This window comes from Caretta caretta, chromosome 15 (assembly GCF_965140235.1).
Source record: "Caretta caretta isolate rCarCar2 chromosome 15, rCarCar1.hap1, whole genome shotgun sequence".
Taxonomy (NCBI): domain Eukaryota; kingdom Metazoa; phylum Chordata; order Testudines; family Cheloniidae; genus Caretta; species Caretta caretta.
Window position 1 is genome coordinate 1,285,073 of NC_134220.1, and position 18,385 is coordinate 1,303,457.

The following is an 18,385-nucleotide window of genomic DNA, read 5'->3' on the forward strand; positions in this document are numbered from 1 at the left end:
CTTTTAGTCATCGTTGGTGGGGGATGGGTTTGCCCCTTGCCAAGCGTGGGGCAGAAGTGGTGACTGCGGGTCGGGGGCCAGGATGTCACCAGTCCGACACTCCCCCAAGCCCCAGCTGCTCAGGTCCAAACTCCAGGAAGCCCCCTTGGAGTCGGAGTCCTCTCCCGGTGGGTGCTGGAGGGGAGGGGGCCATCATCACATGCGTCCGTCCGCAGGCGCAGCTGCTGCCGGTGCCACTCCCTTTGCTGTAGCTGGCAGCAGCTGGAGAGGGAGCCCAGTGCGGAGCGGCAGGGCAGCCGCCCGCTGCCCAGGGCGCAGGCAGGGATGCTCGGGTGAGGTGCAGGGGAGCGAGGGCAGTAGGTGGGGCTGGGGGAGAGATCTGGCCCCGAACATTGGTGGAGCCAGGCCCCCCATGCTCTGAATATTGCTGGAGCTTGGGCACCACAGGCCCATATCATTTGCTGCCCCTGCAGAATGGGGGATAACTGGCTTGGCAGCAGCCCTGCTGAGCAGGATCTGGGAGTTGTGGTGGATCACACCCTCCACATGAGTCAGCAGTGTGATGCTGTTACCAAAAAAAAAAAAAAAGAAAGAAGAAAGGGGTTTCAGGTTGCATTAGCAGAGCCGCAGCATGCAAGTCACAGGCAGGGATAGCGCCGCTCTAACCGGTGCTGGTGAGGCCTCCGCTGGAGGCGTGTGTCCAATTTTGGTCACCAATGGTTAGAAAGGATGGAGAGAAACTGGAAAGGATCCAGAGAGGAGTGACAAAGATGATCGAAAGGATGGAATGCAGCCATACAAGTAAAGGTGGAAGGAACTGGGTATGTTCAGTTTGGAGAAGAGGAGATTAAGGGGGAGGGGGGCATTATAGTGGTTTTCAAATACTTGAAAGGCTGCCATTAGAAAAGGTGGAGAAAAGTTGGCCTCTCTTGCCACAGAGGGCAGGGCAAGCGGCCATGCGTTCAAGCTACAGCAGAGCAGATTTAGATCAAAGCTCAGAGAAAACTCCCTAACCGACAATGGAACAGACGCCTAGGGAGGTCGTGGAAGCGCCTTCCCTGGAGATTTTTGAAAGGAGGCTGGAGAGCATCTGTCTGGGATGGTTACAGACAACTCCTCCTGCATCGTGGCAGGGGTTAGACTAGATGACCCTTGCAATCTCCTCTAACCCTATGGCTCTAGGATTCTGTGAGCAGCAAGGAGACAGCTGGAAGGGCTTTGCTCTCCCACTTGGTCTGGTTGTGGGGTGAGAATGGGGTTCATGCTAAGCAGTCTACAGATTCCCCACATACACAAAAAGAAAAGGAGTACTTGTGGCACCTTAGAGACTAACCAATTTATTTGAGCATGAGCTTTCGTGAGCTACAGCTCACTTCATCAGATGTTTACCGTGGAAACTGCAGCAGACTTTATATACACACAGAGAATATGAAACAATACCTCCTCCCACCCCACTGTCCTGCTGGTAATAGCTTATCTAAAGTGATCAACAGGTGGGCCATTTCCAGCACAAATCCAGGTTCTCTCACCCTCCACCCCCCACACAAATTCACTCTCCTGCTGGTGCTAGCCCATCCAAAGTGACAACTCTTTACATAATCAAGTAGGGCTATTTCCTGCATAGATCAAGGTTTTCTCACATCCCCCCCACCCCCATACACACACAAACTCACTCTCCTGCTGGTAATAGCTCATCTAAACTGACCACTCTCCAAGTTTAAATCCAAGTTAAACCAGAACATCTTGGATTTAAACTTGGAGAGTGGTCAGTTTAGATGAGCTATTACCAGCAGGAGAGTGAGTTTGTGTGTGTATGGGGGTGGGGGGGATGTGAGAAAACCTTGATCTATGCAGGAAATAGCCCTACTTGATTATGTAAAGAGTTGTCACTTTGGATGGGCTAGCACCAGCAGGAGAGTGAATTTGTGTGGGGGGTGGAGGGTGAGAAAACCTGGATTTGTGCTGGAAATGGCCCACCTGTTGATCACTTTAGATAAGCTATTACCAGCAGGACAGTGGGGTGGGAGGAGGTATTGTTTCATATTCTCTGTGTGTATATAAAGTCTGCTGCAGTTTCCACGGTAAACATCTGATGAAGTGAGCTGTAGCTCACGAAAGCTCATGCTCAAATAAATTGGTTAGTCTCTAAGGTGCCACAAGTACTCCTTTTCTTTTTGCGAATACAGACTAACACGGCTGTTCCTCTGAAACCCACATACACAGAATCCTCCAGCTTCCTGATCCCAGCAGGAGCATGCTCGGACCTGAGAGGAAATGGATGAGGAAGGGACCTAAAATTGCCACTTCATCCCACCCCCTCCACATGCTGAGGGCAGCAGACTGGACCCATCCATGGTGCCTGTATTCACTGTCCCTTTCATGCAAGATGTCACCGTGTTTCTTGTGGTAATGGGTTTAGGCCTCTTGATTCCTACTGACTTTTAGGTGACTGGAATGAAAAGGGGCTGGACAGACATCCAGGGATGAAGACGCAGCTGCCTGGAACAAAACTGCTCTCTACAGACCACGCCCACCCCTGCTGGTATCACTGCATCTGCAACCTCCAGAATTTAGGGGAGATCAAGGGACAGAAGAGATCAGTGGCCTGGCCGGTGCACACAGTGGGGAGGCAGGCATCCCCCTGTTACCGCCTGCTGTCTCCCCTCCAAGCCTCAGAACTGGCAGCCTGAACATAGCTAGCCACCTGTCTCTCGCTGCTGGGAAAGAGGTGATGCACTCTGTGCTGTGGCTACAGCCCTTCCAGCCTCTGCTTTGCTGGGGAAGGAAGGGGACAGATTAGTGCTGTGATGGAGCCAGCCCTGCATGGCTGCAAGCGTGGAGACAGCAGGACTCTGGAGTAACCCTGCTATAGTTATACTAGGATAAAACTAACGTTAGGAAGATGTGGATCAGGCCCTTTGGCTCTGCTCTCTCATGGAGCCAGTCAGGTCAAGCTGCAGCCTAGTCCTAGAGAGATGGCTGGCAACCTGGAGAGCCCAGTCTGGAGCGGTCTTTCCATGCTGGCAGCGCCCTGGTGCAGCCTCTCTCGGGTCACTGGGAGAAGAGCAGTTTGGGCCACGCGGCGCACAGCAGGAGGGTATGTCAGGTTTGGCTGCAAGGGGAGGATTCAGATGCTGGTGAAGGAACAGCGGCGGCTGGGGCCAGGATCTTGGCCAACTCCTGTCTTGATGGGTGCTGTGCTCGTGCTGTGACGTCCAGGAGCTCGGCGCTGCACAAACGAGTGGATGCTCATGGGAAGCCATTAGCCTGACCCAGTGCCCATGACGTCTAGGGCTCTGTCGCTGGTTAGTTCGTTAGGAACCGGAGAATTGCCGTAGCAGGGAACAACCCACTCGTCTCTTGTCTCTGACAGGCCAGCTTCAGAGGCAGGTGCGCAAAACCCCACAGCTGGCAGTTGTGGGCTAACCGACTCCCAAGGGACATTTCTTCCTCCCCTCAGGCAGTTAGAGGCTGGTTTGTGCCCCTCTGTAACGTAACCCTGCTGTGCGCATCCTCCCTATCAATGTCTCAGCCTTTCCTGGCCCTTGTGAAACTCTTGCCTGGTGTTTTGAGAGCGGCTGATGTGCAGGCTAGTCGCTGTGATCCCAGCTCCTCCCTCCTCTGCAACTTTACAGTATCTGGTGTCATGGGGCTAGTGGGTGGGGCTATGTGCCAGTCTCCCCGTGCTCTGGCTGCGCCGTCTTCTTTTTTAGTAGATAGAGAACGTGGCCCCACTCTCATTCCCTCCTGGGGCTGGCGTCTCTCAGCGTTAGCTCTGGCTTTGTTTCATGCTTCGATTCCCTTTGTTCTGTGTTTCCCTGGATCAGCCCATGGGAGAACGTCATCCAGGCAGGCTGCTTACCTCTTTTTGTGCAATGGTTTGGGAGTCAAATATAAGGTCAAGATCTCAGGCCTGATCTCTGAGGTGCTCCATGGCCCAAGCCCAGCATATTGAAGAGAGCCATGAAAGTGCCATGATGGGGGCTGTGGTCAGCAACCCGTGGCACCATAGGACTCTCTACCATAAGGGTCAAGCTCATGTGTGCAGGATCCAGAGCTTTCTTAGAGGCTGGTCCCAGACTGTGGAATGAAGGCCCAGCCCACACCACACATGCCTTCTGCTCCAAGTGCAAGGAGCACCTCCCCAGCCTGCGTTCGCTAACACACAGAGCAATGTGTATGTGTTAACAACCCCCTACCAAAACAAAACACTGCACTGCACATCCCATCCTCCCTTGCTGAGAGACACACTACAACAGGCCAGCTGCTCTTCCCCATTGCGCAATGCATGCTCCAGAGCAACAGGCAGGAGGAAATAGGAGCAGGGTCATTCTCCCAAGCTCACAGTGTGAGTCCATTCAGGTCCCGCTGCAAAGCCCCATCCATTCCCCTGGGGATTCTTTCCTGAGGCTGTGGGGTGCACACAGAGCCTGGCTCTCTAGCCACCATCTCACAGGCAGTGTTGCCTCATAGCACCATGAAGGGTCTCCCTAAATCCTGGCCTGAGCAGCCAACACACACAACACAGTGGTCGTGCCCTCATTCATCCTGACACCCCAACCAAATTATCTAGAGGGGCAGAAAGTCATTTGGCTTGCTTAGGAACACACTCACCATGCACTGGGGGGTTTGACCCCAACTCAGAGTGAGAGTCCTCTGGATAGGGGAGCTTGGGGAGTGGGTGGAAAATTGAGAGAGAAAGGAGGATTAAAATGGGAGGGGAGGAAAAGCTCAGTGTGGGGAAACTCTTCTAGCTTCTGTTGCCTAAGTCTGCTACCAGCTGCTGAGCAGGAGAGGGAGGATGCAAGTGGTTAGGAGACCTTGGCTGACCTGGGTTCAATTTCCTGCTCCACTGAAGGCTCCTTAGGTCCTGGTATTTAAAGATACTGTGACAAAGCTCTGAGCCTGTATTGGTGGGTCCCGCACTTCCAGGCGGATTCCGTGGCCTCAGAAGCTGGCTAAGGCCCTCAATGTGACCTCCCTTTCCCAGTATAGTAAGCCCTATGGAAATAATGAAAAGGGGAGGAGCTCACTGGGAATCAATGGAGGGATGTGTAAATCAATAGAAGATGTTTGGATGTGCCCCTCTCCTGTGACTATAGAAGGCTTATGCTCAGGTGGATTGGTTGGTCTCTGGGGTGCCACAAGTGCTCCTTTTCTTTTTGCGAATACAGACTAACATGGCTGTTACTCTGAAACTTTGCTATTGTTTGTCTGTATAATCTCTCTGGTTCTGTGATTGTTCCTGTCTGCTGTATAATTCATTTTGCTGGGTGTAAACTAATTAAGGTGGTGGGATATAACTGGTTACATAATCATGTTACAATATGTTAGGACTGGTTAGTTAAATTTCAGGAAAGTGATTGGTTAAGGTATAGCTAAGCAGAACTCAAGTTTTACTATATAATCTGTAGTCAATGAGGAAGTGAGTGGGAGTGAGTGGGGGAAATGGGAACAGGGAATGGGGGTAAGAAAATTGGAATCATGTTTTGCTAAAGGGGGAAATAGGAACAGGGAATGGGAGTAAGGAAGTTGGAATCATGTTTGGCTAAGGGTAGGAATGGGAACAGGGACACAGGCGTAAGGCTCTGTGGTGTCAGAGCTGGGAAGGAGGACACTAAGGAAGGAAACTGGAATCATGCTTGCTGGAAGTTCACCCCAATAAACATCTAATTGTTTGCACCTTTGGACTTTGGGTATTGTTGCTCTCTGTTCATGCGAGAAGGACCAGGGAAGTAAGTGGGTGAAGGAATAAGCCCCCTAACACCTCAGAAGCTGGCTAAGGCCCTCAATGTGACCTCCTTTTCCCAGTATTGCAGCAAAGGTCCCAGCTTATTGAGCTACTGTAACCACAGGCCAGTCTGGGAGGTGGGATACCCACAGTCTCGGCTGCTCCTTAGAGCTCAGGAGGCACAGTTCAGGCTCCTGCCTGGACCAAAGTCTGCTTCCCCTCTCAAGGGGATCTCTGCAGAGCACGGGGGGGACCCGGGCCCACCCTCTACTCTGAGTTCCAGCCCAGGGACCCTCATGGTAGCAGCTGTTGGCCGCTTTCCCTTCACCACTGACGCTGCTTTGATTCCCTGGGCTACTTCCCCGTAGTCTCCTTTTCCAAGCTTCAGCCTTACCTCAGGATTCATTGGTGCCATGCCTTGCCTCTTCTCCTCCAGCTCCTTTCACCTGGGCTTTTTTCTAGTAAACTGGAAAGAAGAGCTTTTAAGCAGTATGAGCGGGACCTTAATTGATTCCAGCTGTCTCCATTAGCCTAAGGGCCTTAACTGACCCTTTGCCAGTTAACTGGGGTCAGGTGCTGGCATTAGCCTAATGACCTTAACTGGTTAATTGGTGTCAGCTGTCTTGATTGGCCTGGAGTAGCCTTTGTTTGGCTATCCAGGGAACAGGGATCTACTTCTTGTGCGGCTGCTCTCCCTGCCTTCCCCTCTGGCCTGGAGGGAGGCAGGGAGCTCCTGCTGCTCGGCCCTGGGCCCTGGCTGTTGCTGCTTCCTCTCTACGACCTGGTTGCTGCCTGGCTGGACCCCCCCAACCCTCAGTTGCTGCTGCTCCTCCTGCTGCAGCCCCTTGGGGAGGGGGGGCTGCTGGCCTGCTCCCCAGGGGAGGGGAGTGAGGGGCCCCAGCCCCGGCCCCGGCCCCAGCCCCAGCCGTTGCTGTGGACCATCACCACCACTACCACCTGGAAAGGGTCCCTCCTGCCTGGCCACCGGGCTGCCTGCTGGAGCCACGGCTGCTGGGCTTGCTGCCCGGGAGCTGTGAGGTGGGAGAAGAGGATCCTTGGCTGCTGGGGGAGAGACTCTGCAAACCCCATGGGGGGGCTCCTAGACTGAGTAACTTTCCAACTGTGCTCTTGTGGTGGGGGTGTTGACTGTGTCTGTGAGGACGCTGGGGGTGTGGCATGGAGCCTGCCCCCTCAATCCATCTGTGTCCCCCACCCTTCCCCCACCACCACTGCTGCCCCCTCCATCGCCCCCACCGGCCGCTCACCATCTGCCTCAGCTCCTGCCTCTAGGACTCAGCTGCTTGCCTGGCTTGCTACGCGCCCTTTTGCCACCATCTGGGCCTGGAGCAGCAACCAGCCTAAACTGCCTCTTTGCAAGTGCACGTCCCCCTCCCCTTGGACTGACTCCCCCCCAGTAGACCCCCAGCTTTTCCCCTTATATTCTATCAACCATGCAAGATACTAACAACCTTCAACAGGACTTTATTTTCAAAGTGGAAACCTCTTTACCGAGCTGCTGCTGCACCCTCTGTAGCTTTCTCCCAGCCTCTCAACTCCTCCCCAGTTCTTCCTGTTTCCTGTCCTTTCAGACTCCCAACAGCCAGTGCTCCCAATTCTAACAATCACAAGCAATATCTAAACACCACATTCCCGCCTCTCTTAAGAAACTCTCCCAATTAAAATAAACATTATTGTTCTAACCACAGGAACAAATTTGAAACAAGACACAATACTGTTGGCAGAAATATGACACTGAAAACACTGTAGATACTACATAACAGTCTCTGGTCCAGACAGGTAGTTGTCTGGGTCTGACAGGCCGTCTCTCAAGCCCCGGTTTCAGTGCAGTGCCTTGTTGTGTTGGTACTACGGTGAAGTCATCCAATGCAGACGGGGTGTTGGTATAATCTCCTCTTGGTGCATAGGCAGGTGCAAGATAAGAAGCATTCCATACCCGCCCATCAGAAAGTCGATAGGTGTAAGGTCCCTTCTTCTCGACGATTTTAAGAGGAGCTGTGGATTTATGGTCCCCTTTGCATAAAATTCCAGGTTTTCGTATTCTAGCGAAGGAACCACACTCAAACTTTGGTTCCTTAGCACCCTGCCGCTTGTCTGTGAAAGCCTGAGACTTTGCTTGGTTCTGTTCAACTGTTTTTCTCACATCATCCTCGTTTGGGGCATCAGGTCATGCCTTTAACAATCCAGCAATGTTCAGCTTAGTATTCATCTGTTTCCCATGCAGTAACTCTGCAGGTGATCTTTGCATTGTGGCATGTTGTGTAGCCCGGTATGCTTGCAAGAAATCAGTAGTGAAGGGTATCCACAACCGCCCTTCCAGTTTAGCCATTTGCAAACTCTCTTTCAAACTTCTGTTAAATTGTTCGATTTCCCCATTGGCTTGAGGGTAATATAGGGATGACCTTCTGTGTAAAATGTTCCTCTGTGCTAGAAAAGTTTCAAACTCAAGGGAAGTAAATTGACTACCATTATCTGAAACCAGTTCTTTGGGGTTACCTTCCCTGCTAAAAAATGAAGAGAGGAACTTAATTACTGTAGCAGAAGAGATCTGCGATGTAAACGCTACCTCAGGCCATTTCCTGAAATCGTCTATTAAAGTGATGGCATAATGGCAGTCAACTGGAGCAGTATCAAAGGGTCCGACAATGTCAAATCGCCACTTTTTCCCCATGCAGATTCAGGAAGAGGAACAGGCTGTAATGGAGGGGTACATGTCACTGCTATCTTATCATGCATTTGGCAAGTGACACAGGATTTTATGAGTGCTTCAGTTTGAGAGTCCATCCCTGGCCACCAATACAGATCCCGTAGTCGTTGTTTGGTTCAGACAATTCATTGATGAGTATCGTGTGCCAGGTGTATGAGTTTTGACTGTAATTCTTCTGGCACAGGGAGCCGCTGTGTACCTCGTAGCACACAGCCATAAAACAAAGAAAGTTCATCTGGAACTCTAAAATAAGGCAGCAAAACTGGGTCAAGGTTTTTAGGGGGACTGGGCCATCTCTTTGTCAGAAATTCCCGTAGTTTTTGTTGAATTGGACACGCTGAACAAGCAGCTTGAAATTGTTCTCTTGTAACTGCAGTGAGAGCGCTTGTAATAAGCACAACCATGACATCCTCATCCTCCGGTGGAGCACCTGGTGAAGGGAACGGCAGGTGAGAAAGGCAATCAGCAACCATGTTTTTGTTTCCAGGCTTATATTCCAGTTCATAATTGAAAGAGAGTAGTCTTGCAGACTATCGAGCAATACGATATCCTGCTCTTCCCAGTCCTTTCGTGGTGAGCAAAGTCGTCAAAGGCCTGTGGTCTGTGCGCAACTTGAACGTGCGGCCCCCTGGGTAAGTTCTCCATTTTTCAGTAGCCCAGACACAAGCGCTTCTTTTTTGACTGTAGAATATTTCCTCTCAGCATTACTTAGTGTCCTTGAAGCAAATGCAACCGTCCTCTCTGTGTTGTCCTCTCGCAGTTGTGTGAGAACAGCCCCAAGGCCATAATCAGAAGCATCAGTAGTTACAATTGTGGGCAATGAAGAACTGAATAGTGCAAGTACTGGACTATGTACCATCAAGTCTTTCACCATTTCGAAACTAGCTTGTGCATCCATTATCCACACTAAGGTTGAACTTCTCCATAGTAATTCCCATAACGGTTCAATGACAGAAGCATAATTGGGAATGAATTTTGCATACCAGGAGGTAAGACCCAAGAAGAAACGTAAGGTTTGCAAATCTGTTGGAGGAGGAACATTTGAAATTGCCAGGATATGATCTGGATCAGGTTTTAGTCCAGCCTGTGAAATTGTGTGCCCCAGAAAGGAGAGTTCAGTTTGCCAAAATTTGCATTTGGACCTATTGAGCTGGAGGCCTGCTGTGCTGATGCAGTTTAGTACAGACTGCAGGTTATTGTCATGCTCCTCAGAAGTATTTCCAAACACGAGACTATCATCCAGTTAGCATTGAACTCCATGTTGATTCTTCAGAATCAATGACATAATTTTTTGAAAGGCACTTGGGGCAGATGCAAGACTGTATGGAACACGTTTAAAATGAAAGAGTCCCTCATGTTTAATAAATGCTGTGAGGTCTCTGCTATCTTCATGCAACATAACCTGGTGGTATGCACTCTGCAAATCAAGAGTAGAAAGCATCTTTGGTCCACGGAGTTCTGCAAATACTTCTTCTATGTGAGGAAGAGGATGGCTGTCAATCACAATAGCTTTATTTGGCTCCCTTAAGTCCATATGAAGGCGAATGCCTCCACCCTTCTTCTGCGTCACTACTATGGGTGAAACCCATTCCGAGGAGTCAACCTCTTCAATAATGTCCTTTTGAACAAGTTTTCTAAGTTCCTCTGAAACAGCTTCCCTGACTGAAAATGGTAAGCGCCGTAACTTCTGTCGTACAGGCATCACATTATTCCGCATTTTAACTTTATGCAGAAACGCATAAGCACAGCTGAGTTTCTGTACAACCTGGTGTTGGGTCCCAGCTGAAACTGGTGTGTGTACCGCAAGAGTGCTTTGCTGAGGAAGATCAATTCATCCATTAACTACCCTAAGATTTAAAGCAGCCAATAAATCTCTGCCAAGGATAGGAGTGCCTTTGTGGACAATGTAGAACTCTGCAGTTACACAGCAATCACCAAAAGTAACTATTACTGGCAGGCAGCCATGTACTGGAATATGGTTTTTCAAATAGCACACCAAGCGAAGTTTGGGATCAGTAAGAGGCACATCTTTAAAGTAATGCAGAGAGATGGAATCAGGTAGTATAGATACTGCTGAGCTAGTGTTCAGCTGAATAGAGTGTGATTTGCCTGAGGGTATGGCGGAAACGTTTCCAGTGCACTTTATCTGTTCTGGAATATGTGCCGTCGTGATTTTGTCCACGCTCAGCACAGTAACATCTGGTATTGTAACTGCATGCGCCTGTTGATTGGACATTTTGCTAAAGTATGTCGCAGTAGCCAGTTCAATCTTTTTGCAAGGATTGCACTGAGCTACTTTTGCCGGACATCCTGTATAGCTTGCAAGGTGTTGTGGGGATCCACAGCGAAAACATGCTTTTACTATATTTTGAATTTGCTGATTCAGTGGTTTTTCATTAGTTTTCCTCTTGCAATTGTGTGTCTGCAGTGGTAGTGAACTTTTCTGCAAAGGAGTCACAGCCTGGACTGTGCCTCCTATATCCATGCTCATTATTTTGGCTTCAGCTGTAGCTGACTCAATCTGAATAGCAATGGTTATTGCTTTTTCTAGTGTAAGTTGTGGTTCTAGAAGTAAGTGTTCTCTTACATGAAGCATGGTTGTTTTCTCAACGAGCTGGTCTCTAATCATCTCATCTGCCATATTCCCAAAGTCACAAACTACAATCAGATTCCACAGGGAAGCAATATAGTGCATTGTAGTTTCCCCTTGTTTCCGCTCACGCTGGCGAAATCTGTAGCGATTAGCTACTACATTCACTTTTGGCACAAAAAAATTCTTTAATGCAGTGAGTGCAGTCTCATATTTATCATCTGTAAGGGGAAAAGTGTAAAATGTACACTGCCCTTCTGCTCCAAGGCAGTGGATTAGCAGAGCACGCTTTCTTACTTCAGAAATCTCTGTAGCACTGATTGCAAGCAGATAAGTCTCAAACATATGGATTTGTTGCCGGCACAGAGGCAAGCAACAGCGGGGTTCGTTGCCCGGTGTGCGTCACACCAATGACCACAACGGGGTGGAGAAGCAGAGAGTTTTATTTGAAGCTTTAAATAGGGACACAAGGAGACTGAGCTGTCTCAAATCCTGTGCACCAGAGACAGGTTACACTGTACAATTTATGCCTTTTTTAAAATTTAATTATGTAAGCATATACAACCAATTATTTGTTGCCCTGTACAATAGCACAGCCAATTATTTAAAGCAGCCAGTTATTTTTTTTTATTAGCATTATTTGTGCCGTGCCTTATATGGTTATACTTGCCACTAGTTTTTGCTAATTATTTCTTTTTTATTTATACATTTACTTGGCCGAAGCTGGTTTTGGCTAGCAAGCTATGTGCAAACAGGTCTGTTTGTGTGTTAGCTGCCGCATAGTTTTGCAGGGTTACAGAAAGTTCAAGGAATGGAGGAGCTGAGGTTTGCCTGGGCCTAGAGCAGGAGGGCTTCATCGACACTCGTGGTCTTCTACCCTCCCGAGTTACCTAGCATAGTGCCCAGTGTCTCCAACAACTCCCTCCTTTGAGAGCACTTAACGAGCTTTTGACTGAGTTTTTTTATATTTTGAGGACAAAAATTGATTAAGCGCTAAGGAGTTGGAGTCACTGATAAGAGGATACAACGGGGTGTCTGTGGAGCAGGAGGCGCAAATTTTACGTAATAACGCTTTACAACAAGCAAGCAAGAGGAGAGTAATAATCCACAGCGCTGCACCTGTGAACAGGAGACGAACAATGCCTCCCCCTAGGTTAGGCAGCCATTTCCAGAGTGAGTTAAAAATAGTGGGCTTTTTTGGGGGGGCTTTTTACTGGTTAAAAGCCTGTTTGGCTGACAGAATGTGCTTGTTAATATTTTGTGCATTTTTTGGGACATAAGTGCAACATTTATTTCCAGTGAGGGCACACACCCTGCCCTGAGAGGCCAGAAGATAATCTAGGGCCTGGCGGTTTTGCAGGGACAACAGTCAGAGTTGATAAAGCTCTGAGTTAAGGCTCCTCTCTATGGCCAAGGTGTCATTGGCGAACTTGGTGAGGAATACAGAGAGCTGGCAATAGAGCTTGGCCAATCTACCCACCCCGTATGCTGGGATGAGGACCATACCGAATCCATTTCTTTTATTAATGGGTACAGGGGTGGCATACAGAGACCGCCGATGCCGGGGACGGCCCGACGGGGCGGGGTAAGGTATCCCAGATAACAGCTTCCGTGTCAGCGGTGGGGTAGCCATTTATAGGCTGAGTTACCACAGATGTAAAAGGACTGTCCATTAGCTACCATGCCATTGTGGCCCAATTTGTCGACTGCGGCTTCTAAGGGGGAATAATATTGAAGCCCTTTGCCTGTGTTTTGGCCAAAACTATTAAAGAGAGGAATAGTTTGGTGTTTGCGGAAGGGGACAAATAAAACTGACAGGTACTGTCACCGGCAAACCAGGTGTGGTTAGCAGTGGCTTTCTGGCGATAACAAAGGAGGCCCAAGGGGACGGAGCCTAGCCGGATGGGTTTGGGGGCGTGGGTCGCATTCTAGTAGGGTTTCCAGGGGTTATTATTGCTGCTAAAATTTGCCTTTTTGGTACAGTTTTTTGTTAGGGTGGGCTGTGTTCGCAACCGAGTGGCGTTTACTTTTAACCATTAGTCGCAGAGGTCCGACCAGTTGTGGGGGGTTGCCCTCCCGGGGAAGCCGGCTGCATGGTAGGGGATTTGGGAACATATTTAGCAGTTGGAAAGATTAAATTCACGGGCAAAAGCTATTTTTAAGGCCTTATAGGGGTTTATATTTTGATTAATAGTTTTTATTTATTTTTTTTTTAGAGAGAGGGAGATGGGGAACACCAGGCAAATGACACCCACTATGAGGGACTTTATGGTGTATATGCCCTTTTAGGTTTTTTTTTTTTTTGCTTATGTTTTTTTAAATAATAACTTGAGTTTAAGATTGTCAGAGGGCGAAGTGGTGATGGGCTGGACGGTCCACCGTTCCGCTGGCGGAGGAGTAGGCACCACCTTCAGGCGAGATTGATGGGTCCAGTTTTTGTGTCTTTTTATTTTTGCCGCCGTGTGGAAAACCAGGAGGACGGTGTGCGGTCCTTTCCACTTTTCTTGGAGAGGCTTGTCTTTTCAGGTATGAACAAGCATGGAGTCTTCTGGCTGCAAGGAATGGATAGGGGCATCCAATGGAAGAGGCTGGAAGTCTTTGGTGTACCTGTGGAGAGAAAAGAGAACAGCAGATGGAGAGCACATATACTGAGACAAAAAACCATACCCCATTTCCCACTCCCCTGCCAGAACCGGTGTCCCATTCATAGGCCATGCCCTTTCAAACATAATTTTAAAGGGACTAAGCCCTAATTTACCTTTTGGGAGAGCACGGACGTGGAGCAGGACAAGGGGCAGAGCATCGGGCCATCGCAGGGAGGCTTTTTGGCACACCTTTGAGAGGTGTTGCTTAAGGGTTTGATTGATACGCTTCACTATGCCACTGGCTTGCGGTCTCCAGGGCGTATGGAGTTTTCAGGGGATCTGTAAGGCATTTGAGATGTTTTGAATGATTTTTGATGTGAAGTGAGTCCCCTTGTCAGATTCAATTTATTGGGGCAGTTTGAAGCGGGGAATAATTTCCTTAATGAACTTGAGGGCCACTGTTTTGGCAGTGCAATTACGGCATGGGAAGGCTTCAGGCCATCTGCTGAATCGATCCACCAAGATGAGGAGATATTTGAACCCTTGGGTCCGGGGAAACTCAGTAAAATTTATTTGCCAAACCAGTCCGGGGCCCGGAGTGGGTTTCAGGGTAGCTGGTGGTACTGGATGTCCCGGTCGAGGGTTATTTTTTTGGCAGACTAAACAGTCAGTTTGCACCTGGGTAGCCAGGGGTCGGAGCCCAGAAGTCAAGAAGTATTTTTCCATCAGCTGGATAAGGGCTTCTTTGCCGGCGTGAGTAGTTTGGTGTAGTTTCTGCAGTACTGGCCGGATCAGGCCCTTCAGTAGGAGGATTTTCCCTTCCAGGGAATGAAGCCACCCCTCCTTTTTCTGGAGACTGAGTTTGTCAGCTAGTTTTTTTTTTTTTTTTTTTTGCTAGAGTACTGGGATTTTCCCTTCCAGGGAATGAAGCCACCCCTCCTTTTTCTGGAGACTGAGTTTGTCAGCTAGTTTTTTTTTTTTTTTTTTTGCTAGAGTACTGAGGGGTCGGAAGCTCCCCCGCTGATGGGATAAGGGCATGCATATGGGCATTCTCAGTCTTTGGGGATTTCAGGGTGGCGGCATGCTTAGCTTTCCTATTTGCCCGGGCGTTTCCCCGGCCACATTCTGATTTTCCCTTTGATGGGCCCTACAGTGCATCACCGCCTCTTTTGAGGGGAGTTGTACGGCTTCTAGGAGCTGGAGAATTTGGGGCCCGTACTTGACTGGGGAGCCTTGGGCCGTTAGCATTCCCCTTTGCTTCCACAGGTCAGCATGAGCATGCAGCACTCCAAAAGCATATTTTGAATCTGTAAAAATATTGACCCGCTTTCCTGTTGACAGCTCGAGCGCATGGGTGAGGGCTACCAGCTCGGCAAGCTGGGCAGAGGTCCTGGCGGGCAACCCCTTGGCCTCCACGGTATCATGGAGGGTCACGACAGCATAACCCACCCTCCTTTGCCCATTTATTACAGTGCTGCTACCATCGGTGTACCACTTACAATCCGCATTTGGGAGTGGTTGATTCTTTAAGTTTGGGTGGCTGGAGTATTGGGCATTTATGATATTCAGACAGTTGTGTTCCTGTTTTTTTGTTTCTGGCAAAAGGGTGGCTGGGTTAAGGGAGGGGCAAGGCTGCAGGGTGACTTTGGGGTTCTCTAAAAGCTTAGCCTGATACCGAGCAATTCGAGCCTGGGTGAGCCAGAGACCACCCTTAGCGTCCAGCAGGGCCCGGACCATATGGGGAGTATACACTTGCACGCCCCCCCCCCCAGTGTTAGCTTTTTAGCTTTTCCAAGTACTAGGGCAGTGGCCGCGACCACCCATAAACATGCCAGCCACCCCTTTGCAACTTGATTCAGTTGTTTGGAAAAATAAGCCATGGGATGTTTCCAGGTCCCTAACAACTGGGTTAGCACTTTCAGGGCTACCGCTTTTTGTTCATATACATATAATTGAAATGACTTAGAGAGATCCGGCAGACCCAGGGCTGGAGCCTTTATTAGCTTTTTTTAAAAAAATTTAAATGCTTTGTTATCTTCTGGGGACCAGTGAAAGGGGTCGTGATTTGTTCCCTTGACGCAGTCGTACAACGGTTTAGCCCATAGTCCAAACTCTGGGATCCATATTCTGCAAAAGTCTGCCATACCCAGAAATGCCCTGAGTCGTTTACGATTGCTTGGGGTAGGAACTGGCATACAGCTTCCTTTTTTTTGTTTGAAAGCTGGCGCTCCCCTTGCCATATGTGGAACCCTAGGTACCGGACTTCTGGGAGGGCGATTTTGAGCCTTACTCCGTGCTACCCGATATCCTCGGAGTCCAACAAAGTTTAGGAGACCCACAGTGGCTTTAAGGCAAGGGGATAGGCCTACAGTGGCAATTAACAAGTTATCTACATATTGCAGAAGGAGGGCCTCCTCCATATTGTCCCACTCCTTTAGGTCCCTGGCCAGAGCCTGGCCAAAGAGGATGGGGGAATTTTTAAATTCCTGGGCCAACACTGTCCAGCAAAGTTGCTTTTTAACCCTTTTTTGGTCCTTCCACTCAAAGGAGAAGATCTTCTGAGATGGGGTGTTTACTGGAATGGTAAAGAAAGCGTCTTTCAGATCGAGAACCGAAAAATGGGTATACTGTCCCCCGATGGAGGCCAGTAGTGTATACAAGTTCGGGACAAGAGGGTGCAGAGTCTTAACTGCCATTAGGTCCTGTACCAGTCGATACGTGCCATCAGGCTTTTGTATGGGCAGAATGGGAGTGTTCCAGGCTGACTGGCATTCTTGAAGGATGCCGTATGTTAGGAACCGGTCTATAGTTTTTTGCAGTCCTTTTCTGGCTTCCCCCTTGATTGGATACTGTTTGACTTGCACCGGGCCCTTCTCTGGCATGAGCTGAACAGTAATGGGGGTTTGGTGGGTGGCCTTTCCTGGGACCCCTGATGCCCACACTAGGGGTACACCTGGTCCTCCCACTCACTCCATTCTGAGGCTCGCATAGCTGAGGGCTCGACTGCAAGGGTCATGATTCGTGCATTCTCGGGGGGTAAGGTAAGGGTTATTTCGTCCTCAGTAAAATGCAGGGTGTCACCTAAGCGACAAAGCAGATCCCGTCCCAGCAGATGTGTTGGGCACTCGGGGAGGTAAACCAGCTTGTGGGAGATAGTCCTGTTTCCCAAAGCGCATTCCGCTGGGGCATATACTGGGCACTTGGTGTCTCTGCCTGTGGCACCCACCACGGTGACGGAATCTGCCACTGGCAGCTGAAGGGGTCGGTTCACGGCAGTTCATGCTGCTCCAGAGACCATTAAAATATTTATTTTTGAATTTTTTACCTGCATCTTTACTCGGGGTTCCGGGGGCAGGGTGGTCCATCTCCCCTGACACCCCTATTCTTGTTCCCCTGCCGCCATCATAGGGGCACATTCCTTCTCTGGGCATTCATTTTTCCAGTGTTTTTTTTTGCCGGCATAAGGCACACTGATTGCGATCCAGCCGTCTCTTCTGCGGGCCCGGACGTCCGCGTCCATGGCCCCTTCCTCCCCAGCTACTTCCACTATTTCGAGGCCTTCCCTTTGTGCTAGCTTGCACTGCTGCTACCATTATTTTGCATTGCCCTTTTTTGTTTTTAGGCTATAAGCTTGGTTTGCAGTCTCTAAAATTTGTGCCATGGTCATACCCATTAAGTCCTTTTTTTTTTTTTGCAACTTTCTCTTAATGTCGGGGGCTGCCCGGCTGGTAAAAATGCCCTTTATAATTGCCTCGGTTGCCAGATCATCAGGGTTTGCATTAGTATTTTGCCGAATGGCATTTTGAATGCGCTGTAAAAAGGCAACCGGACTCTTCTTCGGTTTCTGTATTATTTCATACGGTTTGGCCCAATTGTTGTTGGACAGCTGAGTGTCGGAGTCCATGCAAAAGTAACTCCTTGTAGGAGGTGAGACGGGTCATGTGTACGTGGTCTTTAGGGTTCCACCTGGGATTTGCCAGGGGGACCATGTCTGCAGCAGCTGGGACGTTATTTGGATTCCTTTTATGTTTCAGGTATGCCTCCTCCCTTGCCTTGGCTATAACCTGATTCTGCTTTACCTCAGACAACAAGGTCCTCAGGAGGATATTACAGTCATCCCAGTCCGGCTTGTGACTACTGAGGCACCCCTTGAAGACTGAAATAAACCGGCTTGGGTTCGTTGAAAATTCCCCAGCCTATGTTTTAAAAGCTGCTAAGTCTACTGGATTAAAGGGCATGTGGGTGTAAACTTGCATAGTGGTGGCCCAGAGCCTGTCTGCCCCTGGGCGAGTCACAACGGTTTTGGTAATCAGGGGATAGAGTCCCTTCGAGGGGGCAATCTCTGGAATCCGAGGTGCCCTATCTTTATAAGGTGGGGGTGTTAGGGCCGAAGGGGACACCGAATCTGCCATTACAGCTTGGGGAGGGGAGGGGGGGGCTATGGGGACTAACATTAGCTACTACCAATCCTGTCGGAATCAAATTACACCACTGCAAAATATCTGCTCTATTTCTTAAAGCCATAAATGCTTGCGCATACATATGTTCATTTTATTTACCCATTTGCTGACAAAACAGGATTAATTGGAGGATCATATTATAACTAATTGACCCTCCTGGCGGCCACCTTTCCTGGTCCTCTAGCTGATATTGAGGCCAGTCTACTGTACAGAACCTTTTAAAGTTGTTTTTAGTCATTAGATTTGACCCAAACTCTTTCCAGTTTGCTAGGATGCATTTTAGGGGCATGCACT

The 18,385-nt window shown here is 49.3% G+C and overlaps 1 protein-coding gene across 2 annotated transcripts in view; it reads left to right on the forward strand.

Annotated features, from left to right (window-relative positions):
• The window catches only part of ZMAT5 (zinc finger matrin-type 5), a 76,783-nt gene that overhangs the window by 27,740 nt on the left and 30,658 nt on the right, over positions 1-18,385 (forward strand). For both annotated transcript variants that reach the window (XR_007352818.2, XR_012665131.1), the window contains exon 6: positions 17,666-17,806. The gene's annotated coding sequence lies outside the window, so the exon portion shown is untranslated. The remainder of the gene's footprint in view (positions 1-17,665; positions 17,807-18,385) is intronic.